A 14646-nucleotide genomic window follows, 5' to 3' on the forward strand; every position below is an offset into this window, starting at 1 on the left:
GAGTTTTATTACTAAAAGAGTGTTACGTACCATGCATGGGGACCAGTAAAACCCCATATTCTCTTGTTACCGGCAGTGCTGCATCAAGGCGTCATCACGACGACGACGCTGCTAGATCTCGTCGACACTAAAGTCACCAGCATCATCGTGCTCTCGCAGCCACTAGCGACGTCTCTGAGTCTCTTCTCCTCAGCCGTCAAACTTAATTGTTCATACTTATGATGGCTTCTTCTCCGGTTACTCAAGCTTCCATATACCTCCAAATTATTTTTTTTTAATTTTTTCCGTTAATCGACTTGTTCGATTGTTATCGTGATATTGAGTTGGTGTTAGTTTGCTTCTTGCAAAACTTTATAACTATGAATTTGGTGATTCAAAATGTTGTCGTTAGATTTGATGAAGTTCACAACACAATATTTTGTTTTTTTTAATTCAGAAATTAAGAATGGTGTTGTGAAGTTTGGTTGATAAATTTAATTGATGTTGTGACCGATTTTGCGTGCGTGCGTACGCGTGTATATATGTATGTGTATCTATTATATATATTGTGTGTGTGTAAATATTGTTGGATTTTTTGGTCAAAACCGTTTTCCAAAATGAGTTTTCAAACTATATATATATTAACTACTAGTAATTTTCATAAATCCTTAGTAGCCTAGTGGAAAGTAAAAGTTTTGGTATTTCAAAAGGTTTTCTGTTCGAGGCTTAGACACACTTTGCACTTCGCACGGAGGCATCAGGGCTAGGTGGCGCCACGTTGACTGCCACTATGGTCGTCGGGGCTAGGTGGCGCCACGTTGATTGGCACTATGGTCGACACGAAGGTTACATCGCAGGCTGCTTCGCAGTATGTGGACGAGCTACGCATTCGCAAGAGGGTGTGACCCTAATGTTCTCGAAATCAGACGAGGTTTGTCGAGGTTCGTCTGATTCACAAGATCAGACGAGGTTCGCTCGTCAAATGAGGTTCGCCTGTTTGACGGGGTTCGCTCATCAAACGAGGTTCGCTCGTCAAATGAGGTTCGCCTGTTTGCCGAGGTTCGCTCATCAAACGAGGTTCCCCGTTCAACAAGGTTCGCTCGCCAAACGAGGTTCGCTTGTTTGACGAGGTTCGCTCATCGAACGAGGTTCGTCTGTTCGACGAGGTTCATCCATTCGACGATGTTCGTCCTACAGACGAAGTTCGTCTGATTTGTTGAGATATGACCCTCACGTTTCGTAGTAACGCGTCCATTGATTGCCTCGTATTCAGGAGTTACTGCATGTAACAGTTACAACGGTATTTAGAGCAATTTAATGTATTGATGTTACAATCATAATTATTATTGTGAATTATAACAGTCGTATTAATTAAGGGTGACTCTTGAGCTGGTCTTAGAGGCCTATAAATAGAGCCCCTTGGGCAGCTCTTGTAGTTTTGCTAGAGAACTTGGAATACGAATGTCGGATCAAGGAGATCTTGACGTTGTTGCGGCTGTTGTGCTGCTGCTGCAGAAATTGTGCCCACAGGAACTTGCCCTAAAATCGAAATGTTCTGAGATCGAGGAGATCTTTGCCTTAACCGAAAGGTCTTATAGATCAAGGATCTTGACAATACTGGGTTGGTGCACACTAGAGTACTGTACTGCTATTCCTGAAAGCAGTTTAGCCTTGGGATTCTTACACCGGAGTAGGCTAAATATTACTTTAAGCATAACGTTTCATAAACGCACAACAGTTAAATTAAAAAAGTTTAAAATTACAGTATATCATCTTTTACTATTTAATTCCAGTTTTAACCATAATTTTTAATAATCTTAGAGCAATATTTCAGATCTACTAATGGATCCTGCAATGACTCTTAGAGTGGATTGTCTTAAGTTAAAGAATTTTAACGGATCCGACTTTAACGCATGGCGTCGAAAAGTAATTTTCGGGATGCAACTCCTGAAAATATACTATGTGGTTTCTAAGGAGAAACCTGACTTTGAAGAAGACTTTGAGTCTGAAGCCTCTTGGGCTAAAGATGATCATTTTTGCAGGAGTTATCTCCTTAACTGCCTGGCTGATCATCTGGCAGATGCTTACACCAACAAGCCATATGCAAAGGAAATCTGGAATGATCTGGAGGAACAATACAAGGATGAGGAGAAGCTTCCAAGTCTCACCTCATTGACAAGTTTCTGGACTTTAAATTCGAAGATGACACTAAGGTTTTGCCTCAAGTCAAAGAGCTCGAAAAGCTTATTATGAAGCTGAAGGATGAAAAGATTAATCTCTGTCAACCCTTTATTTCTGGAGCAATTGTCAACAAGCTTCCTCCATCTTGGATGTCATTCTCCATGGACATTCGAAGAAGGAAAAGACATGTGACTTTGTCTGATTTGAAGAGGTTCATTCGGATTGAGGATGAGATTTGGACTCGCACGAAGAATAAGCTCCTAGCTAAGCAGAAGGCGTTTGGTAACATGGTGGCTGCTAACTCTGAGAAAGGTATCAGTTCTTCTTCCAAGAAAAAGAAGTCCTTTAACAAAAAGAAGAACTATAATCTGAAGAACCTGAATGTTCAAAAGAAGATTTTAAAAAGAGCGGCAAATGATTCAACTGTGGGAACCAAGAGCATTTTGTTAAGGACTGTAAAGCACCAAAGAAAGGAACAAAACACAATGTTAATCAAGTTGATAATTGTGTGGCTATGCTCTTCCAGGTGACAACTCCTAGCAACATCTCTGGTTGGTGGTTAGATACAGTGGCTACATGTCATGTCTACTCCAACAAAGATTTGTTCTCTTCTTATGTTGCTGCCAAAAAAACATAGCAATAACTGATCATTTTGTGGTTCCTGTTCTTGGAACTAGGACTGTGGTGTTGACTCTTTCTTCACGGAAGACTCTCACATTGAAGGGTGTGAAACATGTTCTCTTAATTGCCAAAAACTTAGTCTCTGGAAGCCTGCTGTGTAACGCCGATATGAGGCTGGATTTCCAAGGAGGAAAGACTGTGTTATCATTTAAGAAAATATATTTTGGCAATGCATATCATACTGATGGCATGTAAGATCAGAACTATTGTACCAAACTCAGTTATAAATGAAGTATCCTCTTCTGCTAATCTTATTAGATATCAATGCCGATTAAAACTTATTAACAAATTATTCTTGTAAGATAGATATACAATGTTATATGAACAAAAATGAGCAATATAAACAAAGTGCAATATCCTATCAATGAGATATATGCAAGGATAAGCAAAAACAAATGTGATAGGACAATGTAAACAATGAGCAATGGCGAATAAAATAGACTAAGCAACAGACACAAATGATACGTTAATGCAAACTCTAACACACAAAGATGATCACGGAGTTCGGACCTTCCGTCCTACGTCTCTGTTCTCTACTCCTAGGGAGAAATCCACTATCACAACCGGATTTTCTACGCTCACCTGAATAATGTTTACACCTCACAACTCAGTTTTCTAGTTCACCGAAAACTTTATAACTACACACTTGCAATCACACTCTACACCCTCTAAGTGTTGGCCTAGCCCGTGTCCTCTTCCTCAAGTACTCGGATTTATAACCTCTCTCTAGGCTTTACAACCGACGCTACTCCTCTTGGAATCAACACCGTCTCTCACCAACCACTCCTCTCGGTGTACAGTGTAATACAATGTGTAACTCACAATAATACTCAAATACAAGATTTTGTTCTCTACAATAGGTGAGAACACAATGTAAGCTCTCTCTCATAATATCACAATCCCACAACCCAATATATGATGTATGAAATACTAAAAGCTCAAATAGGGTGTGTGTGATAAAATGAGTATAAACAAAATCTAACTCAATTAGCAAAACTAGCAATGATGATAATATGAAAATCAAAAACAAATTTCTAGAGAAAAAAGTTAGGAAAACTTCTCTATAAACACAATAGAGGTTGAAGAAGATTGAAGATGAATTCTTCAATTGAAAATGCAAGTCTCCTCTTTGTAAACTCAAACTTAAAAAATTTTAAACAAACTTTAAAACTCTTTAAACTCTTTTTAAAATCCTCTTAGATAGATTATTCTGATGAGAACAAAAGGGGTTTATATAGGATAAAAAACCAAAGCACAAAACCCAAGCAAAACTAGCAAAAATAATAAAATAACCAAGGCTAGAAATATAGCCGTTGTGGCTTATCAATCGACTGACGAAAATCATCAGTCGACTGATGAGCTGACCGTTGTAGGCGTCCGACAGCTCATCAGTCGACTGACTATCTTTATCAGTCGACTGATGGATCATCATTCGACTGGTCAGTCGACCAAAACAGAACAAAAACTTTTGACTATTCCAGGTATTTTCTTTAGTTGACTGAACACATGTATCAGTCGATTGATAACGTGTTACCAGACTGTTTTGAATAGTAAAAACCAACTTTGAAGAGCCTTAAAAAATAGTAAATAAATTCCAAAAAATATAAAACTTTGAGAAAAGTTTATAAACATGAATATGAACATGTTAGAAAAGGAATTTCTCAATTTGCTCTTATCATTTGTGAAATCTCAAAAGTATTCAAAAACACTAAAATACATGTGTTTATAAACATGTTGATTTTGTCATTTAGCTTAAATCAAATTTTAAAAACTTGTATAATATTTATATGGACATAATAAAACATGGTTATGATGCATATATAGTCCAAAACATATTAACATAGAATTTGCATAAAAGTACCTATGTTTTGAGAAAATCACAAATGTATACGTGTGTGTATGTTTGAGCTTATAGAATTAACACACATTATATAAACCTATACTAAGTATACAAGAATGAATCTTCTGAAGCTTAAACTTTGATTGATTGACTTTATTTGCATAGGCTTTAATATCCATGTAGCTCGTTTTCCTGTGTATACTAAACAACACAAAAACAAAATACTAAAACTAATATTAGTTGTAAATTGTTTGTTAAATCATCATCAAAACAAGAAGGCCAATAATCTTCCCCTTTTTGATGATGACAAATAATTTACCAATTTGCATAATAAAATAAAAAACAATCAAAAAACAACTACTATATACTCATAATTTTCTCCCCCTTTGGCAACATTAAGAATGGGGAAAAACAATATGACAAAGAAGAGAGTGAAAGCTCCCCCTAACAAGAAGCGCAAGTGAGTATAAACAAAAATATAGGGAATGCTCCCCCTATCAAAAAGCCATAAAGAATATATGTAATAAAAATCATGGCAAATACGTGAGCAAGCATAAATGTAAAATATGCTACACACAACTCCCATACAAAGGTAGACTAAGTGAACACATATACATGTATCATAAAGATAAGGTGTCACAAAGGTGTAAAACATAAAAACCTAAAAAAAATTAAAAAATTAAAATAAAAAGTTCAAACATTGAATGATTAAAAAAATCTATAAAATATCAATCATAAATTTTGTTTGATTTAGAACACATATAGATAAATGATGTCTCAATACATAAACAATATGAAAACTCATGAAAAACACAAATTTTGTTCATGAAGAAACAATCATGAGAATTCATGAATAAATGAGACCAAAAGAGAATTCAAGTGAAAGTTCATGGGAAAAACATAAAATATTGTTTTAATGAAGAGATGATCAAGAAAATATTTGAGTTCAAAAGACAAGAGTACTCAATCATTTCTTATAAAAAATCTCTTGGCAAAAAGTTTAGTTAAAGATGTTCACTAAGAGATATTTTGCATCAATTTGAATATAAGAAACATCTTTACTATATGCACAACCATGCCAAAGATAATGTCTAACAATTTTGTGTTTTATCCATAAGGATCAAGGAAAATTATGCTTAGGATAAAAACAAATCATAACAAGAACAATAAGAAAAATTTGTTTCAACCCATATGAATGCCAGGTAAACATAATTTGAAAACAAAGGAGTAATACACCCGGGGGTTGCTCAAAAATATAACCCTCTCATATGTAAATACAAAATAAAGTATATATCTAAAAGTGTTTGATCAATAGAAGAAATCTTCTTTGTAAAACATGATCAAACCATATAAGGAATATATTATAAACCACAAATAGATGATCCAGAAGCTCAAACACATAAATATCATCATAATAGTGTTTTATAATGATCCCATAAACACAAACATATTTTTCAAACTTAAAAATTGAAAACAATGTATACTAACAAAAATGATGTTTTAGCATAGAAAAATCATCTTGATAAAAATTGTATCATTCATAAAGGATGAAAGCATGAAAATCTATGAAAGAGAATCATGAAAAAATATGAATGATAACTTTTTAAATCAAATACCAAGTATAAAATTGTTTTCAATTTTTTTTATAAAACTTAAATAGAAATCATCTTTAAGAACATAAAAAACTAAAAAGCCAAAGAATTTGTTCTTAAAGATTAAACATGTTTTGGTACCCAATTACTCTTGGTACCGAAGAGTCTAGGGACATGACCCCTATCATTAAAGCTCAAAGGCCTAGGGTTATGATCCTATTTGGACATATATGGTGCATGGACACGGTCAAAACAATACTCAAATAAATGTCCTTTTCGATTGCAATAGGTGCAATGAAAAGGTTGAAAAGATTTGTGTTGACCAATTTATTGTGCACGAAAATTCTTTGCAAAAATATATTTTTCTTTAAAATTGTTTTGGAAATGGGAAGCTCTTCTCAAATCGAAACAAAACTTGGTCAAATGACCAAAATGACCACAAAAATCACACTGATACACATGAGCATGTTTATGATTATCGCTATGTGTGTGTACATGTGTATGAGAAGAATAAGTTTGATGGGATGCACAAACATGATTAGGCTTGTTAGGTTTTTGTGCATTATAACAAAATTTAGTAATATGGCCTTTACAACCGTAAATTGAACACTTGTAAATTTTGTTATACATATGTGCATAGTGATTAGTTTTTTTAGAAGAATTTGTACAAGACTTTGCACATATGTCCATAAGCTTGTTGTTATTAACAATGCAAGTTTTTAATGTTGAATCTAAAGTGGATATTCTACTTTTAACATGATTCAACTCATTATTTTTACATAAACATTGTTGTTAGAAGTAGAATATACATTATTATTTTTGAAAGAATTAAGTTATTTTCTAATGTTCTCAACTTCTAATATGGCATCACATTTAGCATGAAACAAACTAGCATTTTCTAATTTTATTTTTTCATTGCATTCTTTAATATTTACATTTTCATTTGCAATGAGATCAAACTTAGTGGCTAGTGTTTCATGAGAGGATTTTATTTCGACATGCTTGCTTTTTAATTCAGTATAGCTATGTTGCAATTTTTTATAATTATGCATTAATAATTCATAGCCATGTGCGAGTTCATCCATAGTAAGATCATTTTTGTTATCGGACTCGCATACCTCACTAGGGCTATTGCCTAGTGGCTGTGTGCATGATGAGGCTCCTTGTGAACTTGAAGAGGGAACCGCCAAAGATAATCAGATCGCCTCCAAGTTCCCTTGATGTGCTTCAAATAATTTCCAAATTATAAAAGCACTATCAAAATGAGCAAGTTCGTTGGAAATACATGGTCCAAAAGCTTTATGCATAAATTCTAACACTAACTTGTTCATTGTAAACATTTTCTTGTTATGTTTGCTCCACTTGGATTTCTCTGACGTGGGCACAATATAAGCATTGTCAATTACTTCCCATAAATTTATATTTTTAGACTCAACAAAAATTTTGAATCTACTACACCATTGATCATAAGGGAAGTTACTATATCTAGAAGCAACATTTATATCATAGCCAAAGCTAAAATTATCATACATATCCATAATGTATAGGCAAGTGAAATAAATAATATCAAAACAAGATTAGGAACAATATTAAAGAACAAGGGATCTTTAACTCAAGATGGTTACACCTCAAATTAAAGAGCACCAAGCTCTAATACCAATTGAAAACACCCTAGGGGAGTGAATAGGGTTATTTCTAATCTTATTAGATACTAATGCCAATTAAAACTTATTAACAAATTATTCTTGCAAGATAGATATACAATGTGATATGAGTAAGAATGAGCAATATAAACAAAGTGCAATATCCTATCAATGAGATACACAATGAGATATATGCAAGGATAAGCAAAAACAAATATGATAGGGAAATGTAAACAATGAGCAATGACGAATAAAATAGACTAAGCAATAGACACAAATGATACGCCAATGCAAACTCTAACACACAAAGATGATCACGGAGTTCGGACCTTCCGTCCTACGTCTCCGCTCCCCACTCTCGGGGAGAAATCCACTATCATAACTGGGCTTTCTACGCTCACTTGAATAACATTTACACCTTACAACTCGGTTTTCTAGTTCACCGAAAACTTTATAACTATATACTTGCAATCACACTCTACACCCTCTAAGTGTTGGCCTAGCTCTTGTCCTCTTTCTTAAGTACTCGGATTTACAACCTCTCTCTAGGCTTTACAACTGATGCCACTCCTCTTAAAATCGAACCCTTCTCTCACTAACCATTTTTCTCGGTGTACAAGTGTAATACAATGTGTAACTCACAATAATGTTCAAATATAAGATTTTGTTCTCTACAATAGGTGAGAACACAATGTAAGCTCTCTCTCATAATATCACAATCCCACAACCCAATATATGATGTATGAAATACTAAAAGCTCAAATAGGGTGTGTGTGATAAAATGAGTATAAACAAAATCTAACTCAATTAGCAAAACTAGCAATGATGATAATATGAAAATAAAAAAAAAATTGTTAGAGAAAAGAGTTATGAATACTTCTCTATAAACACAATAGAGGTTGAAGAAGATTGAAGATGAATTCTTCAATTGAAAATACAAGCCTCCTCTTTGTAAACTCAAACTTAAAAACATTTAAACAAACTTTAAAACTCTTTAAACTCTTTTTAAAACCCTCTTAGATAGATTATTCTGATGAGAACAAAATGTGTTTATATAGGATGAAAAACCAAGGCACAAAATCCAAGTAAAACCAGCAAAAATAATAAAATAACCAAGGCTAGAAATATAGCTGTTGTTGGCCTTCTTGTTTTAATGATGTTTAACAAACAATTTACCACTAATGTTGTTTGTCTAGTATTTGTGTTTTCTTATTTATTATAGACAAACAACGTAGTTGGAGGTTGGATGGAATATGCGCTTCAACGATTATATCCAATGGAGGTTGGCGGAATAGTGGAGTGAAACCTTGCAATTCAAAGTTAAAGATCAAGTTTAAGCTTCATCCACGAGTTTACCAAGAAGAGCTTATTGAAGATCAAGATTGCTTGGGTAATGTAGTTTATAGATTTTATATTATGTGTGTTATATACTCTAAGCTCAATATCATATACACACACGTATTTGGTTTCTAAGCTCAAATATTGTATTATCAGTTTATAGACTTAACAATCATCATATACGTATTTTATCAAGTCTATATAATCATTGTGTAAAGTTTCAAAACATTGTTTATGTCAAAACATCAAACTTCATGTATATCACTTTTTCATGTTTTGAACACTTTTGCAAAATAATGAGATTTCACAATTGGGAAATGAAAATTGGCAAATTCTTTTTGTAACATGTTCAAAATATCATTTGCAAATATTTCTCAAAGTTTCATCAAGTTTGTAATTGATTTGTTATGTTTAAAGGAATTTACAAATTCACGTTTTCGTTCGTGCACATGTTCGTGCATGTTTTACAAAACTGATGAGTTTTCACAAATGGGAAGCGATATTTGAAAAATTCTTTCTCTAACATGTTTATCTACATGTTTAGAAACTTTCCTCCCATTTTTACTATTTTTGGAGTTGATTTACTGTGCCAATTGATTTTACAAAATCGTATATGTTAACAGTTTTTCAGAAACTGTAAATTTGTGTTCAAATATTTATTTCTCTCAACTGGGAAAAGATTTTTCGGAAATTCTTTCTCTGACATGTTATTCTACATGTCTAAAACATTCCCACAAAATTTCATAATTTTTGGAGAATTCTTTCTCTGACATGTTATTCTACATGTCTAAAACATTCCCACAAAATTTCATAATTTTTGGAGTTAATTTACTATTTTAAATTGATTTTACAAAACAGCTACACACTGCTACAGTAACTCCGGTCGACCGGACCGGTCGACCGGAAATGTCTCTGGAACTTTTCCAGGTTTGAACAGTGCGAGCGGTTGACCGGAAAAAAGGTAGGTCGACCGCCCAGCTCCCAGAATGCCTATAACGGCTATTTTTTTGTATCCGTTGGAGAGGTTTTTGGTCTTTTGGTTTGGGCTTTTGTTTGAAGTATTTGGAGGCTATAAATACCCCTTTATACCTCAGTTTTTCATTATAAAAGAAATGTTTTAAGAAAGTTTTAAACAAGTTTTAAATAAGGGTTTAAGTGTGGTTTAGTGTTTGTTTAGTTGGTGAAGAAGTTTTCACAAGTGGAGGAGATCATCTTCTTGTTTGGGCTTCATCTCCATCTCTCCATCTTGTTATTTAGAGAAGGTTTTCTAAACTCATATCTAGCTATTTATATGTTTGATTTACATTTCCATAAGCTAGATTTTGCATTGAGTTTAGATTTGATTTAGTTTTATCTCATTGTTTACACACACAACCATTGAGCTTATTGTATTTTCATACTTTATATAATTGGGTTGTGGGATAGTGTGACATTGAGTTGAGCCTAATTGAGTTCTCACCTTGTTAGAAAGAACAATCATTTGTTAAATTGTGCTTATTGTGAGATTCACTTTGTAATACACGTGAAGTTTTCGGTGAACTAGAAAACCGATTGTGAGGAGTGACGTTGATCGGTGAGCGTTGAAAACCAACATTGTGAGGTGTAAACGTTATTCAGGTGAGCGTAGAAAACCCGGTTGTGATAGTGAATTTCTCCCCGGGAGTGGGGAGCGGAGACGTAGGACGGAAGGTCCGAACTCCGTGATCATATCTTGTGTTTGAGTGTGCTTTGGCGTTCATTCATATTTATGTTCATATCTTATATCGCCATTGTCATTAACTCATTATCTATATCATCCACTATCTAGTTCATATTGTTTACCCTTGTGTTAGTTTATATATCCTTGCACATACATTGCATATATCTCTTTATTAGGATATATCTCGTTGTTATATTTTATACTTGCTAGGATAACTTGTTAATTAATTTTAATTGGCATATAATCGGATTAGATTAGCATAAGACCCTAATCACCCCCTTCTAGGGTCTAACAATTGGTATCAGAGCTTGGTGCTCTTTGATTTAAGGTCTAATCGCCTTGAGTTAAAGATCCAAGTTATCTCTTTGTGCTAATCTTGTTTTGATTATATTTGTATCTTGCTTGCATATTTTTACAAATTATGGATATGAATGATGCATCTTGTTTAGGCTATGATTCTAGTATTGCTCCTAAATTCAATGCTTTCCCTTATGCTCAATGATTAGATAATTTCCCCTATGCCCAATGGTGTGTTAGATTTAAGCTATTTGTTAGATCTAAACATTTTGATTTATGGGAAATTATAGATGATGCTTATATTGTGCCCATTTTGGAGAAATCCAAGTGGAATAAGAATGATCATCGTATGTTTACAATGAACAATATCTTGTTAGAATATTTGTTAAATGCTCTTGATTCATCTATGCCTAACAAATTTGTTCATTTTGATAGTGCTTACAATTTATGGAAATTCATAGAAGCACATCAAGGCAACTTGGAGGAAATCCAACGTAGTTTGGAGGATTATTCTTCAAGTGAGTGTGGAGCATCATCATGCACACGGCCACTAGGCGATAGCCCTAGTGTGGTAAGCGATTCGGAATCCGATAGTGATATATCCATCAATGAACTCGCTTGTGCATATGATAGATTAATGCATGCCTACACTAAGTTGCATAATAATTTCATTGATCTTAAAAGCAAGCATGTTAATTTAAAATCCGATCATGAAAATATGCATTGATAACCATAAGAAACTTATGGACAAGTGTGCTAAATCTAGTGCTACAAAATCACCTACATACTATGCACACTTGTATAGCAAAGTTTACAAGTGCTCCATTTGTGGTCGTAAAGGCCATTTAGCTAAATTTTGCTATGATGCACAAAAACATAAGAATACTAATCCTTCTTGTGCATCTCATCAAGTTTCTTCATCACATGTACACACACATGCACCCATTGCTCATTATAAGCATGCTCATGTGTATAGATGTGATCATTGTGGTAGATTTGGTCATTTGGCCAAATTTTGTTTTGATTTAAAGAGAGTTTCACATTTGCAAAATAATTTTAAAAGATCATCCATGTTTGCAAATGTTTCTAATGTTTCTCGTGCACATGTTTATGGTCAACAAAATCAAATGGGCCTCTTTCATTGCACTAATTGCAATCGGAAAGGTCATTTACACAATTTTTGTTTTGACCGTGTTCGTGCACCATATGTGCTCAAGAGGGTTCATAACCCTAGGGCTTTGAGCTTCATTGATAGGGGTCATGTCCCTAAATCTTTTGGTACCAAGAGTTCTTGGGTACCAAAACAAATTTAAATTAAACCAAGAATTTTAGTATTCTTATTTTTTTTCTTTTTCTTGGTTATTTGAAAATTATGCTTTGAAACTTTTTATGAAAACAAATTTTCTTTGGTCAAATTCTTTTGTTTTCATAATTCCTAGCTTTGATTTAGATGAGAGGTTTGTATTTATATAACCCTTCGGGTTTATTGGGTGTTTATTCCCAAATCAAGTTTACCGGATGCTAAAATGATTATATGGGTTGGAACAAGCTCAAGAGCTTGATATAATTGTTGCCTCTCTTAAAAATTGTGTTTTGATTTGTTGTTTTTGAATTCATTATAATTCACTTATATGATGATATTTATGTGTTTGTGCTAATGGATCATCTATTCGTGCTTTATAATGTATTCTATGAGTGGTTTGATCAAGTTATGTAAAGAAAATTTTTCTTTATTGATCAAACATTGTTTTTGAATATAAACTTTGATTTATGATTTCTTTTGGTTGAATTGTTTTCATTTGAAAACTTTTTGCATGATTCTCATGTTCCTCTTCTTTTGATTTCATAAATCTATTCTTTTATATGGTTTTTATATTTTTTGTGTTAATGAGACACTATTTTCATATTGACATATTTATATGTGTTCTCATTATCTTCATGTATGTGAGTAAATTTTTAGCATATTCATGTATGCTTGCTCACATATGTTTTGCCATGATCTTCATCGCATATATTCTATATGGCTTTTTGATAGGGGGAGCAATCCCTATACTTGTTTGATACTCACCTATGCTTATTGATAGGGGGAGCTTTCGCTCTCTTATTCTTTTTGTCCCCTTTTTGATGTTGTCAAAGGGGGAGAAATATTGTGAGTGTATTCTTTCTTGTTTATATGCATGTGAATTATAAATTATATATTCATTTCCTTCATGCATATATTTTTTTTTTGTAAATTGTTTGTCATCATCAAAAAGGGGGAGATTGTTGGCCTTCTTGTTTTGATGATGTTTAACAAACAATTTACCACTAATGTTGTTTGTCTAGTATTTGTGTTTTTCTTATTTATTATAGACTAACAACATTGTTGGAGGATGGATGGAATAGAGCTTCAACGAATATCCAATGGAGGTTGGCGGAATAGTGGAGTGAAGCCTTGCAATTCAAAGTTAAAGATCAAGTTCAAGCTTCATCCGCGAGTTTACCAAGAAGAGCTTATTGAAGATCAAGATTGCTTGGGTAATGTAGTTTATAGATTTTATATTATGTGTGTTATATACTCTAAGCTCAATATCATATACACACGTATTTGGTTTCTAAGCTCAAATATTGTATTATCAGTTTATAGACTTAACAATCATCATATACATATTTTATCAAGTCTATATAATCATTGTGTAAAGTTTCAAAACATTGTTTATGTCAAAACATCAAACTTCATGTATATCACTTTTTCATGTTTTGAACACTTTTGAAAAATAATGAGATTTCACAATTGGGAAATGCAAATTGGAAAATTCTTTTTGTAACATGTTCAAAATATCATTTGCAAATATTTCTCAAAGTTTCATCAAGTTTGGAATTGATTTGTTATGTTTAAAGGAATTTACAAATTCACGTTTTCGTTCGTGCACATGTTCGTGCATGTTTTACAAAACAGATGAGTTTTTATAAACGGGAAGTTCTACATGTTTAGAAACTTTTCTCCCGTTTTTACTATTTTTGGAGTTGATTTACTGTGCCAATTGATTTTACAAAATCGTATATGTTAACAGTTTTTCAGAAACTGTAAATTTGTGTTCAAATATTTATTTCTCTCAACTGGGAAAAGAATTTTCGGAAATTCTTTCTCTGACATGTTATTCTACATGTCTAAAACATTTCCACAATATTTCATAATTTTTGGAGTTAATTTACTATTTTAAATTGATTTTACAAAACAGCTACACACTGCTACAGTAACTCCGGTCGACCGGAAATGTCTCTGGAACTTTTCCAGGTTTGAACAGTGCGAGCGGTCGACCGGAAAAAAGGTCGGTCGACCGCCCAGCTCCCAGAATGCCTATAACGGCTATTTTTTTGTATCCGTTGGAGGGGTTTTTGGTCTTTTGGTTTAGG

The sequence above is a fragment of the Asparagus officinalis genome, chromosome 1, assembly GCF_001876935.1.
Source record: "Asparagus officinalis chromosome 1, Aspof.V1, whole genome shotgun sequence".
NCBI lineage: Eukaryota > Viridiplantae > Streptophyta > Magnoliopsida > Asparagales > Asparagaceae > Asparagus > Asparagus officinalis.